This window comes from Pseudophryne corroboree, chromosome 5 (genome assembly GCF_028390025.1).
Source record: "Pseudophryne corroboree isolate aPseCor3 chromosome 5, aPseCor3.hap2, whole genome shotgun sequence".
In the NCBI taxonomy this organism is placed as follows: domain Eukaryota; kingdom Metazoa; phylum Chordata; class Amphibia; order Anura; family Myobatrachidae; genus Pseudophryne; species Pseudophryne corroboree.
In genome coordinates, this window is record NC_086448.1 from 774416475 (window position 1) to 774430562 (window position 14088).

The 14088-nt window shown below is 48.9% G+C and overlaps 1 protein-coding gene across 6 annotated transcripts in view; it reads left to right on the top strand.

Annotated features, from left to right (window-relative positions):
* The window catches only part of OXR1 (oxidation resistance 1), an 864461-nt gene that overhangs the window by 702482 nt on the left and 147891 nt on the right, over positions 1 to 14088 (top strand). The window lies entirely within an intron of this gene.

Consider the following 14088-nt stretch of genomic DNA (forward strand, 5'->3'; position numbering starts at 1 on the left):
ACTTCTCATTCTGTTTCTATGGGAAACCGAATTTCAAATGATGTGTCTTTCAGAAATGCTGTTTTGTTCCATCAATCTCCGTCTCTCACTGAAATCCAGTCATTGTGTGAAGTGTATACAGTATTTGTAATATGTATTGCTAATTGCTGCTATACTTCTGCGTGCACCCCCCTCCCCCTCTGTTTTTATTTTACCATCGTTCAAGTCCATCTGACGTAGGTCCCATCTTTACCCCCTGTTAGGTTTCATTATATTCCTATTACTGTGGGGTTATTAGTTATCCAGTTTATAGAACATATCCAAGACTTGTTTTATCCTGTCCCTGACCTCTGTGCAGTTTCTATTGCTGCAAACTGTTCCTTCAGCATATAGCAAGGAGCCACGCTACACGTGTAACTCGTATTTACCAACAGAAACTCAGCACTTTTTTACAAAACAGAAGGAGATCGTGTTCAGGGGGAAAGGTGTGGAGGCTATGGAGAGGTTCTAGTCTGGGACACAGCTGTCCACACGCAGCAGTGCCTGCTCATACAGCCGGAACGCCCCAAATCTGTGTGCAAATTATGGGCCCTACACACTGGCCGATTTGTTTGAAAGATATGAACGATCTCGTTCATAAATGAACGAGAACTCGTTCATATCTTTCAGTGTGGAGGCTTCAGCGATGAACGATGCGCGGCCCCGCGCTCGTTCATCGCTGGTCCCTCGTCGGCTGTGCATGCAGGCCAATATGGACGATCTCGTCCATATTTGCCTGCACTTCAATGTAGCCGCGTGACGGGGGGAGTGAAGAAACTTCACTCCCCCCGTCACCCCCCCCCCCCCCCCGTGGCACTCTCCTGATTGGCTGTATGCGCGTCGGAGCTGTCAGACGCGCATCGCACAGCCCCCTCCATTATCTTCAATGGTGGGAACTTTGCGGTCAGCGGTGAGGTCACCCGCGGTCAGCGGCTGACCGCGGGTAACCCCACCGCTGACCGCAAAGTTCCCACCATTGAAACTAATGGAGGGAGCTGTGCGATGCGCTGTCTGCCAGCTCAGACGCGCAAAGCCAATCAGGAGAGTGCCACGAAGTGGCGCTTCCTGATTGGCAGAAGGGACCTTCTGTGACAGGAGTCACGGGGGGTCTCTGCATTCGGGGAAAGGGGTCCCATGTGTAAACATGGGACCCCTTTCAGTCCGTCTGGTTCGGGTAAATGCGTTTTTTTGTTTTGCCAAGTACGTGGATTACAATAAAAGAACCGGACACTGGATCAGGTGAGTATAATTTTATTTTCAGGTACCCCGGACGTCGACATTGGAGACGTGGCCAGAGTCGGCGTGTCAACATAGGTAAGTATGTGTGTCGGCATGTATGTAATAAAGTTATACTTTCACGGTGTCTGTGTCCTGTTTTTATTTGGGTATTTTTTTTGCAGTAGAACTACAGGTACCAGCGGGCCCATTCCCCCCCCCCCGCATGCTGGTACTTGTGGTTCTCCTCGTACCGGCTTGCAGGGGAGGCTTGCTGGGACTTGTAGTTCTTCTGCAAAAAACAATATTCTTACATTTTTACACATGGCTATCAGCCCCCCATCCGCAGCCCTTGGATGGGGGGACAGCCTCGGGCTTCACCCCTGGCCCTTGGGTGGCTGGGGGTGGGGGACCCCTTGATTGAAGGGGTCCCCACTCCTCCAGGGTACCCCGGCCAGGGGTGACTAGTTGGGTATTTAATGCCACGGCCGCAGGGCGCTGTTTAAAAGTGACCCCCGGCTGTGGCATTATCTGTCCAGCTAGTGGAGCCCGGTGCTGGTACAAAAAATACGGGGGACCCCTACTCTTTTTGTCCCCCGTATTTTTTGCACCAGGACCAGGCGCAGAGCCCGGTGCTGGTTGTTAAAATACGGGGGATCCCCTGTCATTTTTTTTTCCTGTATTTTGGCAAGCAGGATTGGCTCAAAGAGCCCGAGGCTGGTTATGCTTAGGAGGGGGGGACCCCACGCAAAAAAAATTCATTTTTTTTACTGTTTTTTTAAACATTTTTAAAAATCTAATCAAAATCCGTGAAATCGGCCGTTTTTTCGACAGCGGGACTGTCGAATTCGTTTTTTATTGAATATGTCGAATTCCGGCACCCACCTGCCGGAATTCGACGGTCGAATTGAAAAACGGGCGAAAAAGTGCCGCAATTCGCCCGGAATTGCATATACCCCATAGACTTTAGGCTGTGATACTGCTCTATGCTCATGTTATACTCAGCAGATCAGATGTCCAGGCTGCCATTAATGCTTATACAGCATTAATATTCATACCTACTCAGAAGATGGAAAATCAATAAGGAACTATACAAATGCAACGTAAATGTAGTACACGTTACATTTTATCTTCGTTACCTGTTGATCACAGTCCCACCTTTTAAGAACTCCTTTTAAGGTCTCATTCACAGAAGTTCTAAGCTGCTGCAAACTAATGGGGCTCATACATCTAGGCCGCACCAAGACAATTCCCCGTTCTGCAGACGCTAGGGCTCAGGGATTGGAGAAGTACAACATGTTGGAAATCCCCTGATTCATTGATTCCGACCCAAAAATTACCGGATTTAGCGAGTTGGAGATTTTCAACTTGATTGTCCCCGATTTCCCCGACGTATCGCAGTTCACCGATGATCGGTACTGGGTAATCGCGGTAGTGATGTATGGCCTGCGTAAGTTCTATGTGTTATAAAAACATACAGCAAAGCAGTAACAGCCTGTGCATCATTGTAAAACACTATATATGTAAATATTATACTATATCACATGTCTCCTATGGGGGGATTACATTTCACATGTCGGCACTACGATATTGGCATTGTGAGTGTTGTCAGTACAATATAGTAAACGATATCGCTCATTTTTACCCTACTGAGCGATATCGTTTACTATTTTGCTCAGTGTATATGCAGCTGATGACAGCCGATGCGCGCTCCCAGGGTCATTAACGACCCTCGGTGTCGGCCGTGCATGCAGCTCAATTTGGACTCATTGTCCAAAACTGCATGCTTCAGCCGGCCGCTCCATGACGTCGCTGTGCGATATTTCACAGTTTGTATGCCCATGTCGGCCGGCCCGGGCCAAGAGGGGGATACACTAGGCAATGTCGCTCAGGGAGCACATCGTCTAGTGTGTACCCACCTTACACTTGTTCTCTGCCTAAATATAGCACCATTCAATGCATGTTCAAGACCTAATGTTGTCATTCCTTTGTCCAGCCTACAGGGATGATCTAGATATCAGTCACTTCGTCATATATTACCCCTTTTCCATACCTGATCATACCCAGTTATGTAGCTCACATGCATCCCAAGGTACGTGTCACACCCCAAATCTAGTCCAAGTGGTGAACTCCATTACTGCCGTCGCCCGACTGCGCACGTACGGTATTAAAGCATGTGATGTTTCCTTGCGCACCTCTATGCGGCGTGAGATGCAGTTCCGGAACCGCTGACCGCAAAGTTCCCACCATTGGCTACAATGGAGCGCATAGGCGCTACATTGTATCTGTGCCGTGTGCTGCCTGCCAGACACTACAGGAGCACACAGCCAATCAGGAGAGTGCCACGACGTGGCGCTCCCTGATTGGCTGAAGGGACCCTCTTTGACAGGAGTCAGGGGGGGTCCTGGCAGTCGGGGAAAGGGGTCCCATGTGTAAACATGGGGCCCCTTTCAGTGCGTGGTCGGGTTTCCGTTTTATTATTTTGCCAAGTACGTGGATTATACAAAGGTCTGATTCTACACTGGATTATGTGAGTATAATTTTTTTCACAGGTACCCCAAGGATTCTACATGGAGAAGAGGACCGAGCCTCGTGGGAACATAGGTAAGTATGTATGTTTGGAGGTGTGCATGTATGTAATAAACTTATACTTTCACGGTGTGTGTGTCCTGTTTTTTTTGGGGTATTTTTTTATTAGTAGTACTACAGGTACCAGCGGGCCCGGTTTTCCACCGCATGCTGGTACTTGTGGTTCTCCAAGTACCAGCTTGCGGGGGAGGCTTGCTGGGACTTGTAGTACTGCTACTAAAAGCAATATTCACATTTTTTCACATGGCTATCAGCCCCCCATCCGCCGCCCTTGAATGGGAGGTACAGCCTCGGGCTTCACCCCTGGCCCTTGGGTGGCTGGAAGGGGGGACCCCTTGATTTAAGGGGTTCCCACTCCTCCAGGGTACCCCGGCCAGGGGTGACTAGTTGGGGATGTAATGCAGGGCTGCAGGGACTAGTATAAAAGTGTCCCCCGGCTGTGGCATTATGTACCTGGCTAGTGGAGCCCGGTGCTGGTTTCAAAAATATGGGGGACCCCTACGCTTTTTGTCCCCCGTATTTTTGGAACCAGGACCAGGCGCAGAGCCCGGTGCTGGTTGATTAAATATGGGGGAACCCCTGTCATTTTTCCCCCCATATTTTTTCAACCAGGACCGGCTCAAAGAGCCAGAGGCTGGTTGTGCTTAGGAGGGGGGACCCCACGCAATTCCCCCCCCCCCCCCCACAGTTTTTTACACTAAACAGACCCTTTCCCATAGACAACCATGCACAGATCTCACTGATCCGTGCATGGTTATCCAAACTCGACTGGAAAAAGCAGGTCTATTTTTTTGCTGCTTTTTTATAACGAATCGAAAAAAACCAGACCCGCACTTGAGCACTCAGAAACTAACACCCAAATACGAATGAATAGTGAATGCCCGTATTCTATGAAATAACAGCCGCGTTTGACCGATGGTCTATTCATTCGTATTTCTGAACGTTGTCATTCAAACCATTACGAATAGTCCAAACACTGCCGAGATTGGTGCTTAGTGAATTCCCGGATTGGGACTTAGAAAAAAAAACACAAATCGGACAAATTCGGATTTTCAGTAAATACTGGCCCAAAACGTAGAAATACCAGCCAAGATATTTGTCCTAAATTTCTCTGGGCCTTATTCAGGTTTGTAAGCAAAGCAAAAAAGCACACAAATGGGCAAAACCATGCTGCACTGCAGGTGGTTCACATGTAACATGTGATCTCTGCACATGTTACATCTGCCCCACCTACAGTGCAACATGAAAAGATCAACATGATTTTTTATTGGTTACCAGTTATTTATATAGCGCACACATAGTCCGCTGCGCTTTTACAGAGAATATTTGGCCATTCACATCAGTCCCTGCCCTGATGGTGCTTACAATCTATATGCACACAAACACACACTTACACACTAGGGTTAATTTTTGTTGGGAGCCAATTAACCTCTCAGTATATTTTTGGATTGTGGTAGGAAACTGGAATATCCAGAGGAAACCAATGCATTCATGGGCAGGCCCGGCGCATCCCGTTCAGCAAAGAGATGCAGAGCAGGTAGGCGCCAGGCTGGGGAGACGCTCTCCCTGCTCTACATCCCTGGACCCCGGACTCCTTACAGCGGCAGGTGTCACCGCACAGTCCGTGGGCAGAGACGGCTTGCAGCGCCGGAGCCAGAAACCCGGCATCACCAGCAGGTGGTTGCGGCTGTGAGTTTTTGTCTCTAGGCAGGGGAAGGGAACGTGGGGGCAGTGGCCGGGTTAATATATGCACAGAGACTTCGGATTATTGCAGATACCTTGAAGTCTCAAGGGAGCTGGCAGTCACCACGGTCACTGCGCCGGTCTGTGCAGGCACTATGAGACACTAGTGGAGAGTGGGGCACAGGAGAGGGACCCATTGGATTCTGGGAGGTGAGGTCACAAGGGTCTCATAGGTAAACGAGGGGGGGGGGGGGGGGAGGTGGATGTGGATCCCCAGCCCCCTGAGACACAGTGACTTTTTACTTAGCCCCCCCCCCCTCTGTGTTCTGTCCCAGTCATGATGTCACCCCTCCCCCTGTATTGTGTCAGCCATTGTCACCCCCCCCCCCCCCCTGTGTTTTGTCACTGTCACCCCCCGTGTTCTGTCCAGACATTGTCACCCTGCTGCGTTCTGTCCGAGTCATTGTCACCCTCCTTATGTTCTGTTCCAGTCACTGTCACCACCCCCCTGTGTTCTGTCATAGCCCCTCCATGTTCTGTCCCAGCCATTGTCATCCCTTCTGTGTTCTATCACTGTCACCCCCCTGTGTTCTGTCCCCGCCATTGTCACCCCCCCCCCCCCCCCCCATTTTCTGACCTGGGAATTGTTAACCCCGTGTTCTGTTCCAGTCGTGTCATCACCCCCGTGTTCCATCTCAGTCACTGTATGACGCCCCCCCCCCCCTGTTCTGTCACTGTGTCACCCCCTTCCCCCCCTTCCTGTGTTCTGTTCCAGTCACTGTCACCCCCAAGTGTGTTCTGTCCCAGACACTGTGTCACACACACCCTTTTTGTTTGGTCACTGTGTCACGTCCCTCCAGCCATCTTGAAGCTTGCGCACTGGCAGCTAATTGGGAATGGCTGCAGTGGCTCACAACCAGCGCCAGATGTGGCATTACTGTGTGTGGCATAATGTGTAAAGGGCATTCCATAATGTGTAAGGGGCATTACTGTTTGTTGTGTAATGTGTAAGGGGCATTACGTTGTGTGACATAAGGTGTAAGGGGTATTACTGTGTGGGTATAATGTGTATAAGGGATGCTACTGTAGCATAAATTGAATTTGTGGTACTATTGTGTGGCCACACCGCTTACTTGTGAGACCACACTCCTATTTGCGACGTTGTCCCTTTGTGAAGTATGTGAGGGAGGGCGCAAATGTATTGTTTGCAGGAGGGCACCGAACACCCTAGCACCGGCTCTGTTTACGGGGAGAATATACAAACTCCAGACAAAATGGGCAATAGTGGTGGGAATCGAACCCATGACATCAAACAATATAACCCACCCAAATCGAACTCTCTCTGCACGTTTCATCTGCCCCACCTGCAGTGCAGCATGGTTTTGCCCAGCTGTGTGCTTTTTTGCTTTGCTTACAAACCTGAATCAGGCGCTCTGTTGGGATGTTGCCTTGCTTTTGATAGGTCTCCGTATTGTTATCAGTGTCATTTGATAAAGGGCTAAATGACCAGTTACTGTAGTTATGTAATTCTATACCTATTGCTTCTAGGATGTGGCAGATTAATATCCTGCCCCATAGCTTCAGTCATTGGTGACTGCAAATGTCCTATGGGTAGTTATAATGAAGTACATTAAGGTAACTAAAACCCCACCCTGTTTCAGGCCACCAGTAACACAGTTTAACATGTAGTAAGACCTGCAATAGGAGAGATGTTACCCAGGAAGGTAAAATTGTTTTAACTTGTTTCCTACACTATAACGCACCCAAATCTAACTCTCTCTGCACATCTTGCATCTGCCCCACCTGCACTGCACATGGTTTTGCCCATTAGAGCGAGATTTTTCTTTTGCGATCTATGCTGAATTAGGCCCTAAATTCCAGCTGCCATGGCATTTGCGTCCATCTCCGTATCCAGCCCTCTGATAGGCCAGGCTGACACATGAATCTCCCCTCCCAAAATTACTTTTTACAACTTAAGTGATTACTGTATATATGACATGTCATAATGGTAATCTTGGTGGATAGGCCCTCAGCGTATCTTTCCATATATACAGTACCCCATATCCCACTCTGTAATAAGTCATTATATGGCGTCTGCCCGTGACAGACCTACTGCTTATTTGATATATAAGGTGGGGTACACGTCACTGATTATTATTTAGGACATTGCTGCTTTCCTGTGAATAATACTAGCATGTGCTGCAAGTACAGCTATTTGTTATCAAGCCCTTTGTTCTCTGATTGATGACCCCCCCCCCCCCCCCCCAGGGTTTACCAATGTCTAGGAATGTGTCCAAATCATCTTGTCCTGATATGACATGCCATGTGCCCCTTTCCTAGCAGCTGGGTAGATTGGCATCCTTCCTATGCCCACCTCCTATCTCAGCGTTCTGCTACATACGGGTCACTGATCACAGGGCAGTCACTGTAAAACCATCCGGATCACTCCTTCCCCTGCATTCAATAGGTTTTGAAGCTGGGCTTCCACTACACCCCCTGCCGTATGTCAAGTCATGCAGATAACCACCGCTATTTCATAATATAAATAAATATATATATCTTGGGGGGGGGTTTGGGTTTTTTTTCAGGGCACCTCTTACTTTAGCTTAACTTAGCTTTATCTTAGTAGTTAGGATCTCCTGTAGTAACATACAGAGCTCTCACTGCGCTGGTTACTGTTTAGATAAAGTCCCTGTTTTCGTTTCAGCCTTTTAACTGTTTTAGGAGCGTGGATATGTCTTGTGAGGCAGCGATCACATGAATGATTTGCTGCCCAGATTGTACGTCACTGCTCCTGTTCTTCAGTAACCTGTGTCCTAGGTGTGTCTGTACAATGCACTATTATGATCAATGCCAGTCAGCTGTCTTATTGGTGATAGGTGTATCCAGGCTTAAAGAGAGAGAGAGAGAGAGAGAGAGAGAAAGTGCCAACCAATCAGCTCCTAACTGTCCTTTTTCAGACACGGGCTGTGCAATGCCAGGAGCTGATTGGTTGGTACTTTATCTTTTTCCAAACTTTGAAAAATCTCCCCGTTTATTTTATGTTCTTACCCAGGATGCCAGTGTGAGATAACTAGTGTGCAGCATGTGCATTAAATCCCAATCATGCATGAGATGAACGGAATACTGTCTTGCTGTACCTCTGTAACACCATACTGCCAGGTTCTGCATTGCTGTCCTGTTCCGATAATTCCTTCTCACTTTCCTGGTGTTAATGTGTGGGAGTAACCAGTTAGGCTAGTAGTGTTGGCACAACAAAAGCTCTGCGCTTCACTCGTCGCTTACATCAGACCAGTCCTAGACTGGCGTCCTTGGCCTCTTACTGGAGGACGTCTGGCCTTCTGCATTGAGCCTGATGCATTGCTGGAATTAATCATTTTGTGCGCCAGTCATGTCCCTTCTCTGTGCCCAGGGTTATTATGGTACACACAGGGGCTAATGCACAGGTGGTTGCAAAATGGGTGCAAATAGCAAACAAGATATAACTGCGCATGCAAAAATCAGAGCTAGAGATGCATTTTGGTCAGCGACCATAGGGCATGGGTCTAGTTTACACCATGCACGTGGCACAGATACTTACGTCCCATGTTGTAAATTATTTATTTTTCTCTAACGTCCTAGTGGATGCTGGGGACTCCGTAAGGACCATGGGGAATAGCGGGCTCCGCAGGAGACTGGGCACTCTAAAGAAAGATTTAGTACTATCTGGTGTGCACTGGCTCCTCCCTCTATGCCCCTCCTCCAGACCTCTGTTAGAATCTGTGCCCGGCCGAGCTGGGTGCTCCTAGTGGTCTCTCCTGAGCTTGCTAGAAAATAAAGTATTTTGTTAGGTTTTTTATTTTCAGAGAACTTCTGCTGGCAACAGACTCTGCTACGTGGGACTGAGGGGAGAGAAGCAAACCTACTCACTGCAGCTAAGTTGCGCTTCTTAGGCTACTGGACACCATTAGCTCAAGAGGGATCGAACACAGGTACCTAACCTTGATCGTCCGTTCCCGGAGCCGCGCCGCCGTCCCCCTCGAGGAGCCAGAAGAACAGAAGCAGCAGAAGCATGAAGACATCGAAATCGGCGGCTGAAGACTCCTGTCTTCACTTAAGGTAGCGCACAGCACTGCAGCTGTGCGCCATTGCTCCCACAGCACACCGCACACTCCGGTCACTGTAGGGTGCAGGGCGCAGTGGGGGGCGCCCTGGGCAGCAATTAAGATACCTTTTGGCAAAATTATACATATATACAGTCAGGCACTGTATATATGTACGAGCCCCCGCCATTATTTTTACACAGAAACGGGACAGAAGCCCGCCGCTGAGGGGGCGGGGCCTTCTTCCTCAGCACTCACCAGCGCCATTTTCTCTCCACAGATCCGTTGAGAGAAGCTCCCCAGGCTCTCCCCTGCAATAGAAGAGGGTAAAAAGAGAGGGGGGGGCATATAAATTTGGTGCAAAAACAATATATACAGCAGCTACTGGGTTAACACTAAGTTACTGTGTGATTCCTGGGTCATATAGCGCTGGGGTGTGTGCTGGCATACTCTATCTCTGTCTCTCCAAAGGGCCTTGTGGGGGAACGGTCTTCAAATAGAGCATCCCCTGTGTGTGTGGTGTGACGGTACGTGTGTGTCGACATGTCTGAGGTAAAAGGCTCTCCTAAGGAGGAGATAGGGCAAATATGTGTGTGAGAGGGTGTCTCCGTCGACAACGCCGACACCTGTTTGGATATGTGTAAGTGCTGAGGTGAATTTATTGCACAAAAGATTAGAGAACAGACAGGAAATCTACCCATGTCTGTCCCTATGTCACAGAGACCTTCAGAGTCTCACAATGCTCACTATCCAAAATAATAAACGCTGATATCGACACGGAGTTTGGCTCCAGTGTCGACTACGATAATGCAAAGTTACAGCCAAAATGGCAGGAAAGTATTCAATATATGATTATTGTAATAAAAGAGGATTTGCATATCACTGATGACTCATTTGTCCCTGACACAAGGGTACACATGTTAAGGGGAAGAAAGCTGAGGTAAATTTCCCTCCTCTCATGAGGAAAAAGAGCGGGAATCTCCAGACAAGAGACTGCAGCTTCCCACAAAAAATTCTCAGGCAGTATCCTTTCCCCACTAGGGCCAGGATGTGATGGGAATCTTCCCCTAAGGTGTCACGTTTGCACAGAAGGTAGCACTAGCTATTCTCAGGGATCCTGCAGATAGCGTGCACATTCTAGTATACTACTCAGACCGGCGATTGTGTCGGCATGGGTTTATAGCGCTGTTGCAGCGTGGACAGGTACCTTATCAGCAGAGATTGAGACCCTAGTATGCATATAGAGATATATATATATATATATATATATATATATATATATATGTATTAAAGATGCTGTCTTAAGTGATTGGTATATGTGTGTGTATATATATATATATATATATATATTAAACATGCCCAAAGAGACATGAGTATACTGGGTCCTAGAGTCAAAGCTATGTCGATTTCTGCTTGACGTGTCCTGTAGAATATGCAATGGACAGATGATGCCGACTTAAGAGGCATTTGGAAGGCTGAGGATTGTGTGGAGAAGGGTTCTCGGACCTGGTCTCCACAGCTATAGCTGGTAATTCTGATATTTTGCCTTATATTCCTGCACAGCCTACGAAAGCATGACATTATCAAATGCAGCCTTTCGAATAAAGAAACAAGAAAGTCCGAGGTGCGTCCTTTCTTGCCAGAGGCGGGGGCAGAGGAAAGAAGCTGCACAACACAGCTAGTTCCCAGGTACAGAAGTCCTCCCCGGCCTCTACAAAAATTCACCGCATGTCGCTGGGGCTCCACAGGCGGAGCTAGGCCCGGTAGGGGCACGCCTTCGTAAGTTCAGCCACAAGTGGGTTCACTCCCTGTTAGATCCCTGGGCAATAGATATTGTGTCTCAGGGATACAAGCTGGACTTTGAGAAGATGCCCCCTCACCGACGGCCCTGCCGGCTTCCCCCCACGAAAGGGAAACAGTGTTAACTGCAATTCATAAATTGTATCTTCAACAGGTGGTGGTCAAGGTTCCCCTCCTTCAACAAGGAGGGGGTTATTATTCGACCATGTTGTAGTCCCGAAACCAGACGGTTCGGTCGGACCCATATTGAATTTAAAATTCCTGAACATATACCTGAAAGGGTTCAAGTTCAAGTTGGAATCGCTAAGAGCTGTGATTGCAAGCCTGAAAGGGGGAGATTTTATGGTGACTCGGGACATAAAGGATGCATTCCTTCATGTCCCCATTTATCCACCTCATCAGGCGTACCCAGGGCCGTCTTAACAGCAGTGTAGGCCCCTGGGCACAGCAATGCACTGGGTCCCCTACCCATCCTCCAGCGGTAGGGGTGGGAGGTGCTATCAGCGGCAGCTTTGAAGTCCCGCGGGCGCTAGGGGGTGTTCTATCTTCCACTCAGCATGTAGGACCTGGAGCAGTAATTTCTGCTAATTACTCCTTTACTGCACAGATGGGGCTAAACTGTAGAAGGGGGCATTGGGCAGAATGAAGGGGCCCTGTTACATGACTTCCAGGGTGGTAGGGAGTGTTTAATACGTAGGGGAGGGGTGGATAGTGGAGTGGGCTTAATATTTATCAATTTTCGGTGGGAGGGCAGCTTGCTTGACTGCAGATATCTCAAGTTCCTGAAAATGTATTTCTTAGCTTTGAATGGGATTAAAAAACCAGAGAGTCCCACCTTTCAGAAGGTTCTGGGGACTTGGGGATTAGAGTTCAGGAGCCAGAGCAATTTACCAATGAAAATCTAAAACTGCAAATTAAGCGTGTGGCGCTGGAGCAGTGAGCAGCTGCTTGAAGGCTGATATCTCTGGTTCTGGGCATAGAAGAGACAAGCTGCCAGTGTCCACCAATAGGGGAGTGTCGCAGCTTTAGGATTATACCTTCAGAAAAACTCTAAGTCAGACAGAACCCGGGATATCTGGTTGGGAAGAGCAATTAACAGGCTTGGATGGGGACCACTGCTTTCAAGTCGGATATCTCCGGTTCCCGAGGTCCGATTTGCAAAAATCTGGTACCCCTGGAAAGAGGGGACCCTCAGCTATCAGCCTAGGGCCCTTATACTCCTGGGGCCCTTGGGCAAGAGCCCATTGAGCCCATACGAAAAGACGGCCCTGGGCGTACCTCAGAATTGCGGTACGGGGTGGTCATTACCAATTTCAAACGTTGCCGTTTGGTCTCTCCACGGCCTTGAGAATATTCACCAAGGTAATGGCGGAAATGATGGTGCTCCTGCGGAAGCAAGGTGTCACTATTATCACGTACTTGGACGATCTCCTCATAGAAGCGAGATCAAGAGAGCAGTTGCTGAACAGCGTATCACTTTCTCTGGAAGTGAAACGGCAACACGGCTGGATTCTATATATTCCAAAGTCGCAGTTGGTTCTTACAGCTCATCTGCCTCTCCTAGGCATGATCCTAGACACAGACCAGAAAAATGTTTATCTCCCGATAGAGAGAGCTCAGGAGCTCGTGACACTGGTCAGGAATCTATTAAAACTAAAACAGGTGTCAGTGCATCACTGCATTCGAGTCCTGGGAAGGAGGGTGGCATCATACGAGGCCATTCCCTTCGGCAGGTTCCATACCTTCCATTGGGACTTACTGTACAAGTGGTCCGGATCACATCTTCGGATGCATCGGTTAATCACCCTATCCCCCAGAGCAAGGGTGTCTCTCCTGTGGTGACTGCAGAGTCCTCACCTTCTCGAAGGTCGCAGATTCGGCATTCAAGACTGGGTCCTGGTGACCACGGATGCAAGCCTCCGAGGGTGGGGGGCTGTCACACAGGGAAGAAATTTCCAAGGGCTGTGGTCAAGGCAGGAGACTTGCCTTCACATCAATATCCTGGAACTAAGGGTCATATACAACGCCCTAAGTCAAGCGGAGACCCTGCTTCGCGACCAACCGGTTCTGATCCAGTCAGACAATATCACCGCAGTGGCTCATGTAAACCGCCAAGGCGGCACAAGGAGCAGGGTGGCGATGGCAGAAGCCACCAGGATTCTTCGTTGGGCGGAGAATCACGTGCAGGCACTGTCAGCAGTGTTCATTCCGGGGGTCGACAACTGGGAAGCAGACTTCCTCAGCAGACACGACCTCCACCCGGGAGAGTAGGGACTTCATCAAGAAGTCTTCACGCAGATTGCAAATCGACGGGAACTGCCACAGGTGGACATGATGGCGTCCCGCCTCGACAAAAAGCTAAAATGGTATTGCGCCAGGTCAAGGGACCCTCAGGCGATAGCTGTGGACGCACTAGTAACACCGTGGGTGTTCCAGTCGGTCTATGTGTTTCCTCCTCTTCCTCTCATACCAAGGGTGCTGAGAATTGTAAGAAAAAGAGGAGTGAGAACAATACTCATTGTTCCGGATTGGCCATGAAGGACTTGGTACCCGGAACTGCAAGAAATGCTCACAGAGGACCCATGGCCTATGCCTCTCAGACAGGACCTGTTACAAAAAAGGGCCCTGTCTATTCCAAGACTTACCGCGGCTGCGTTTGACGGCATGGCGGTTGAACACCGGATCCTAGCGGAAAAAGGCA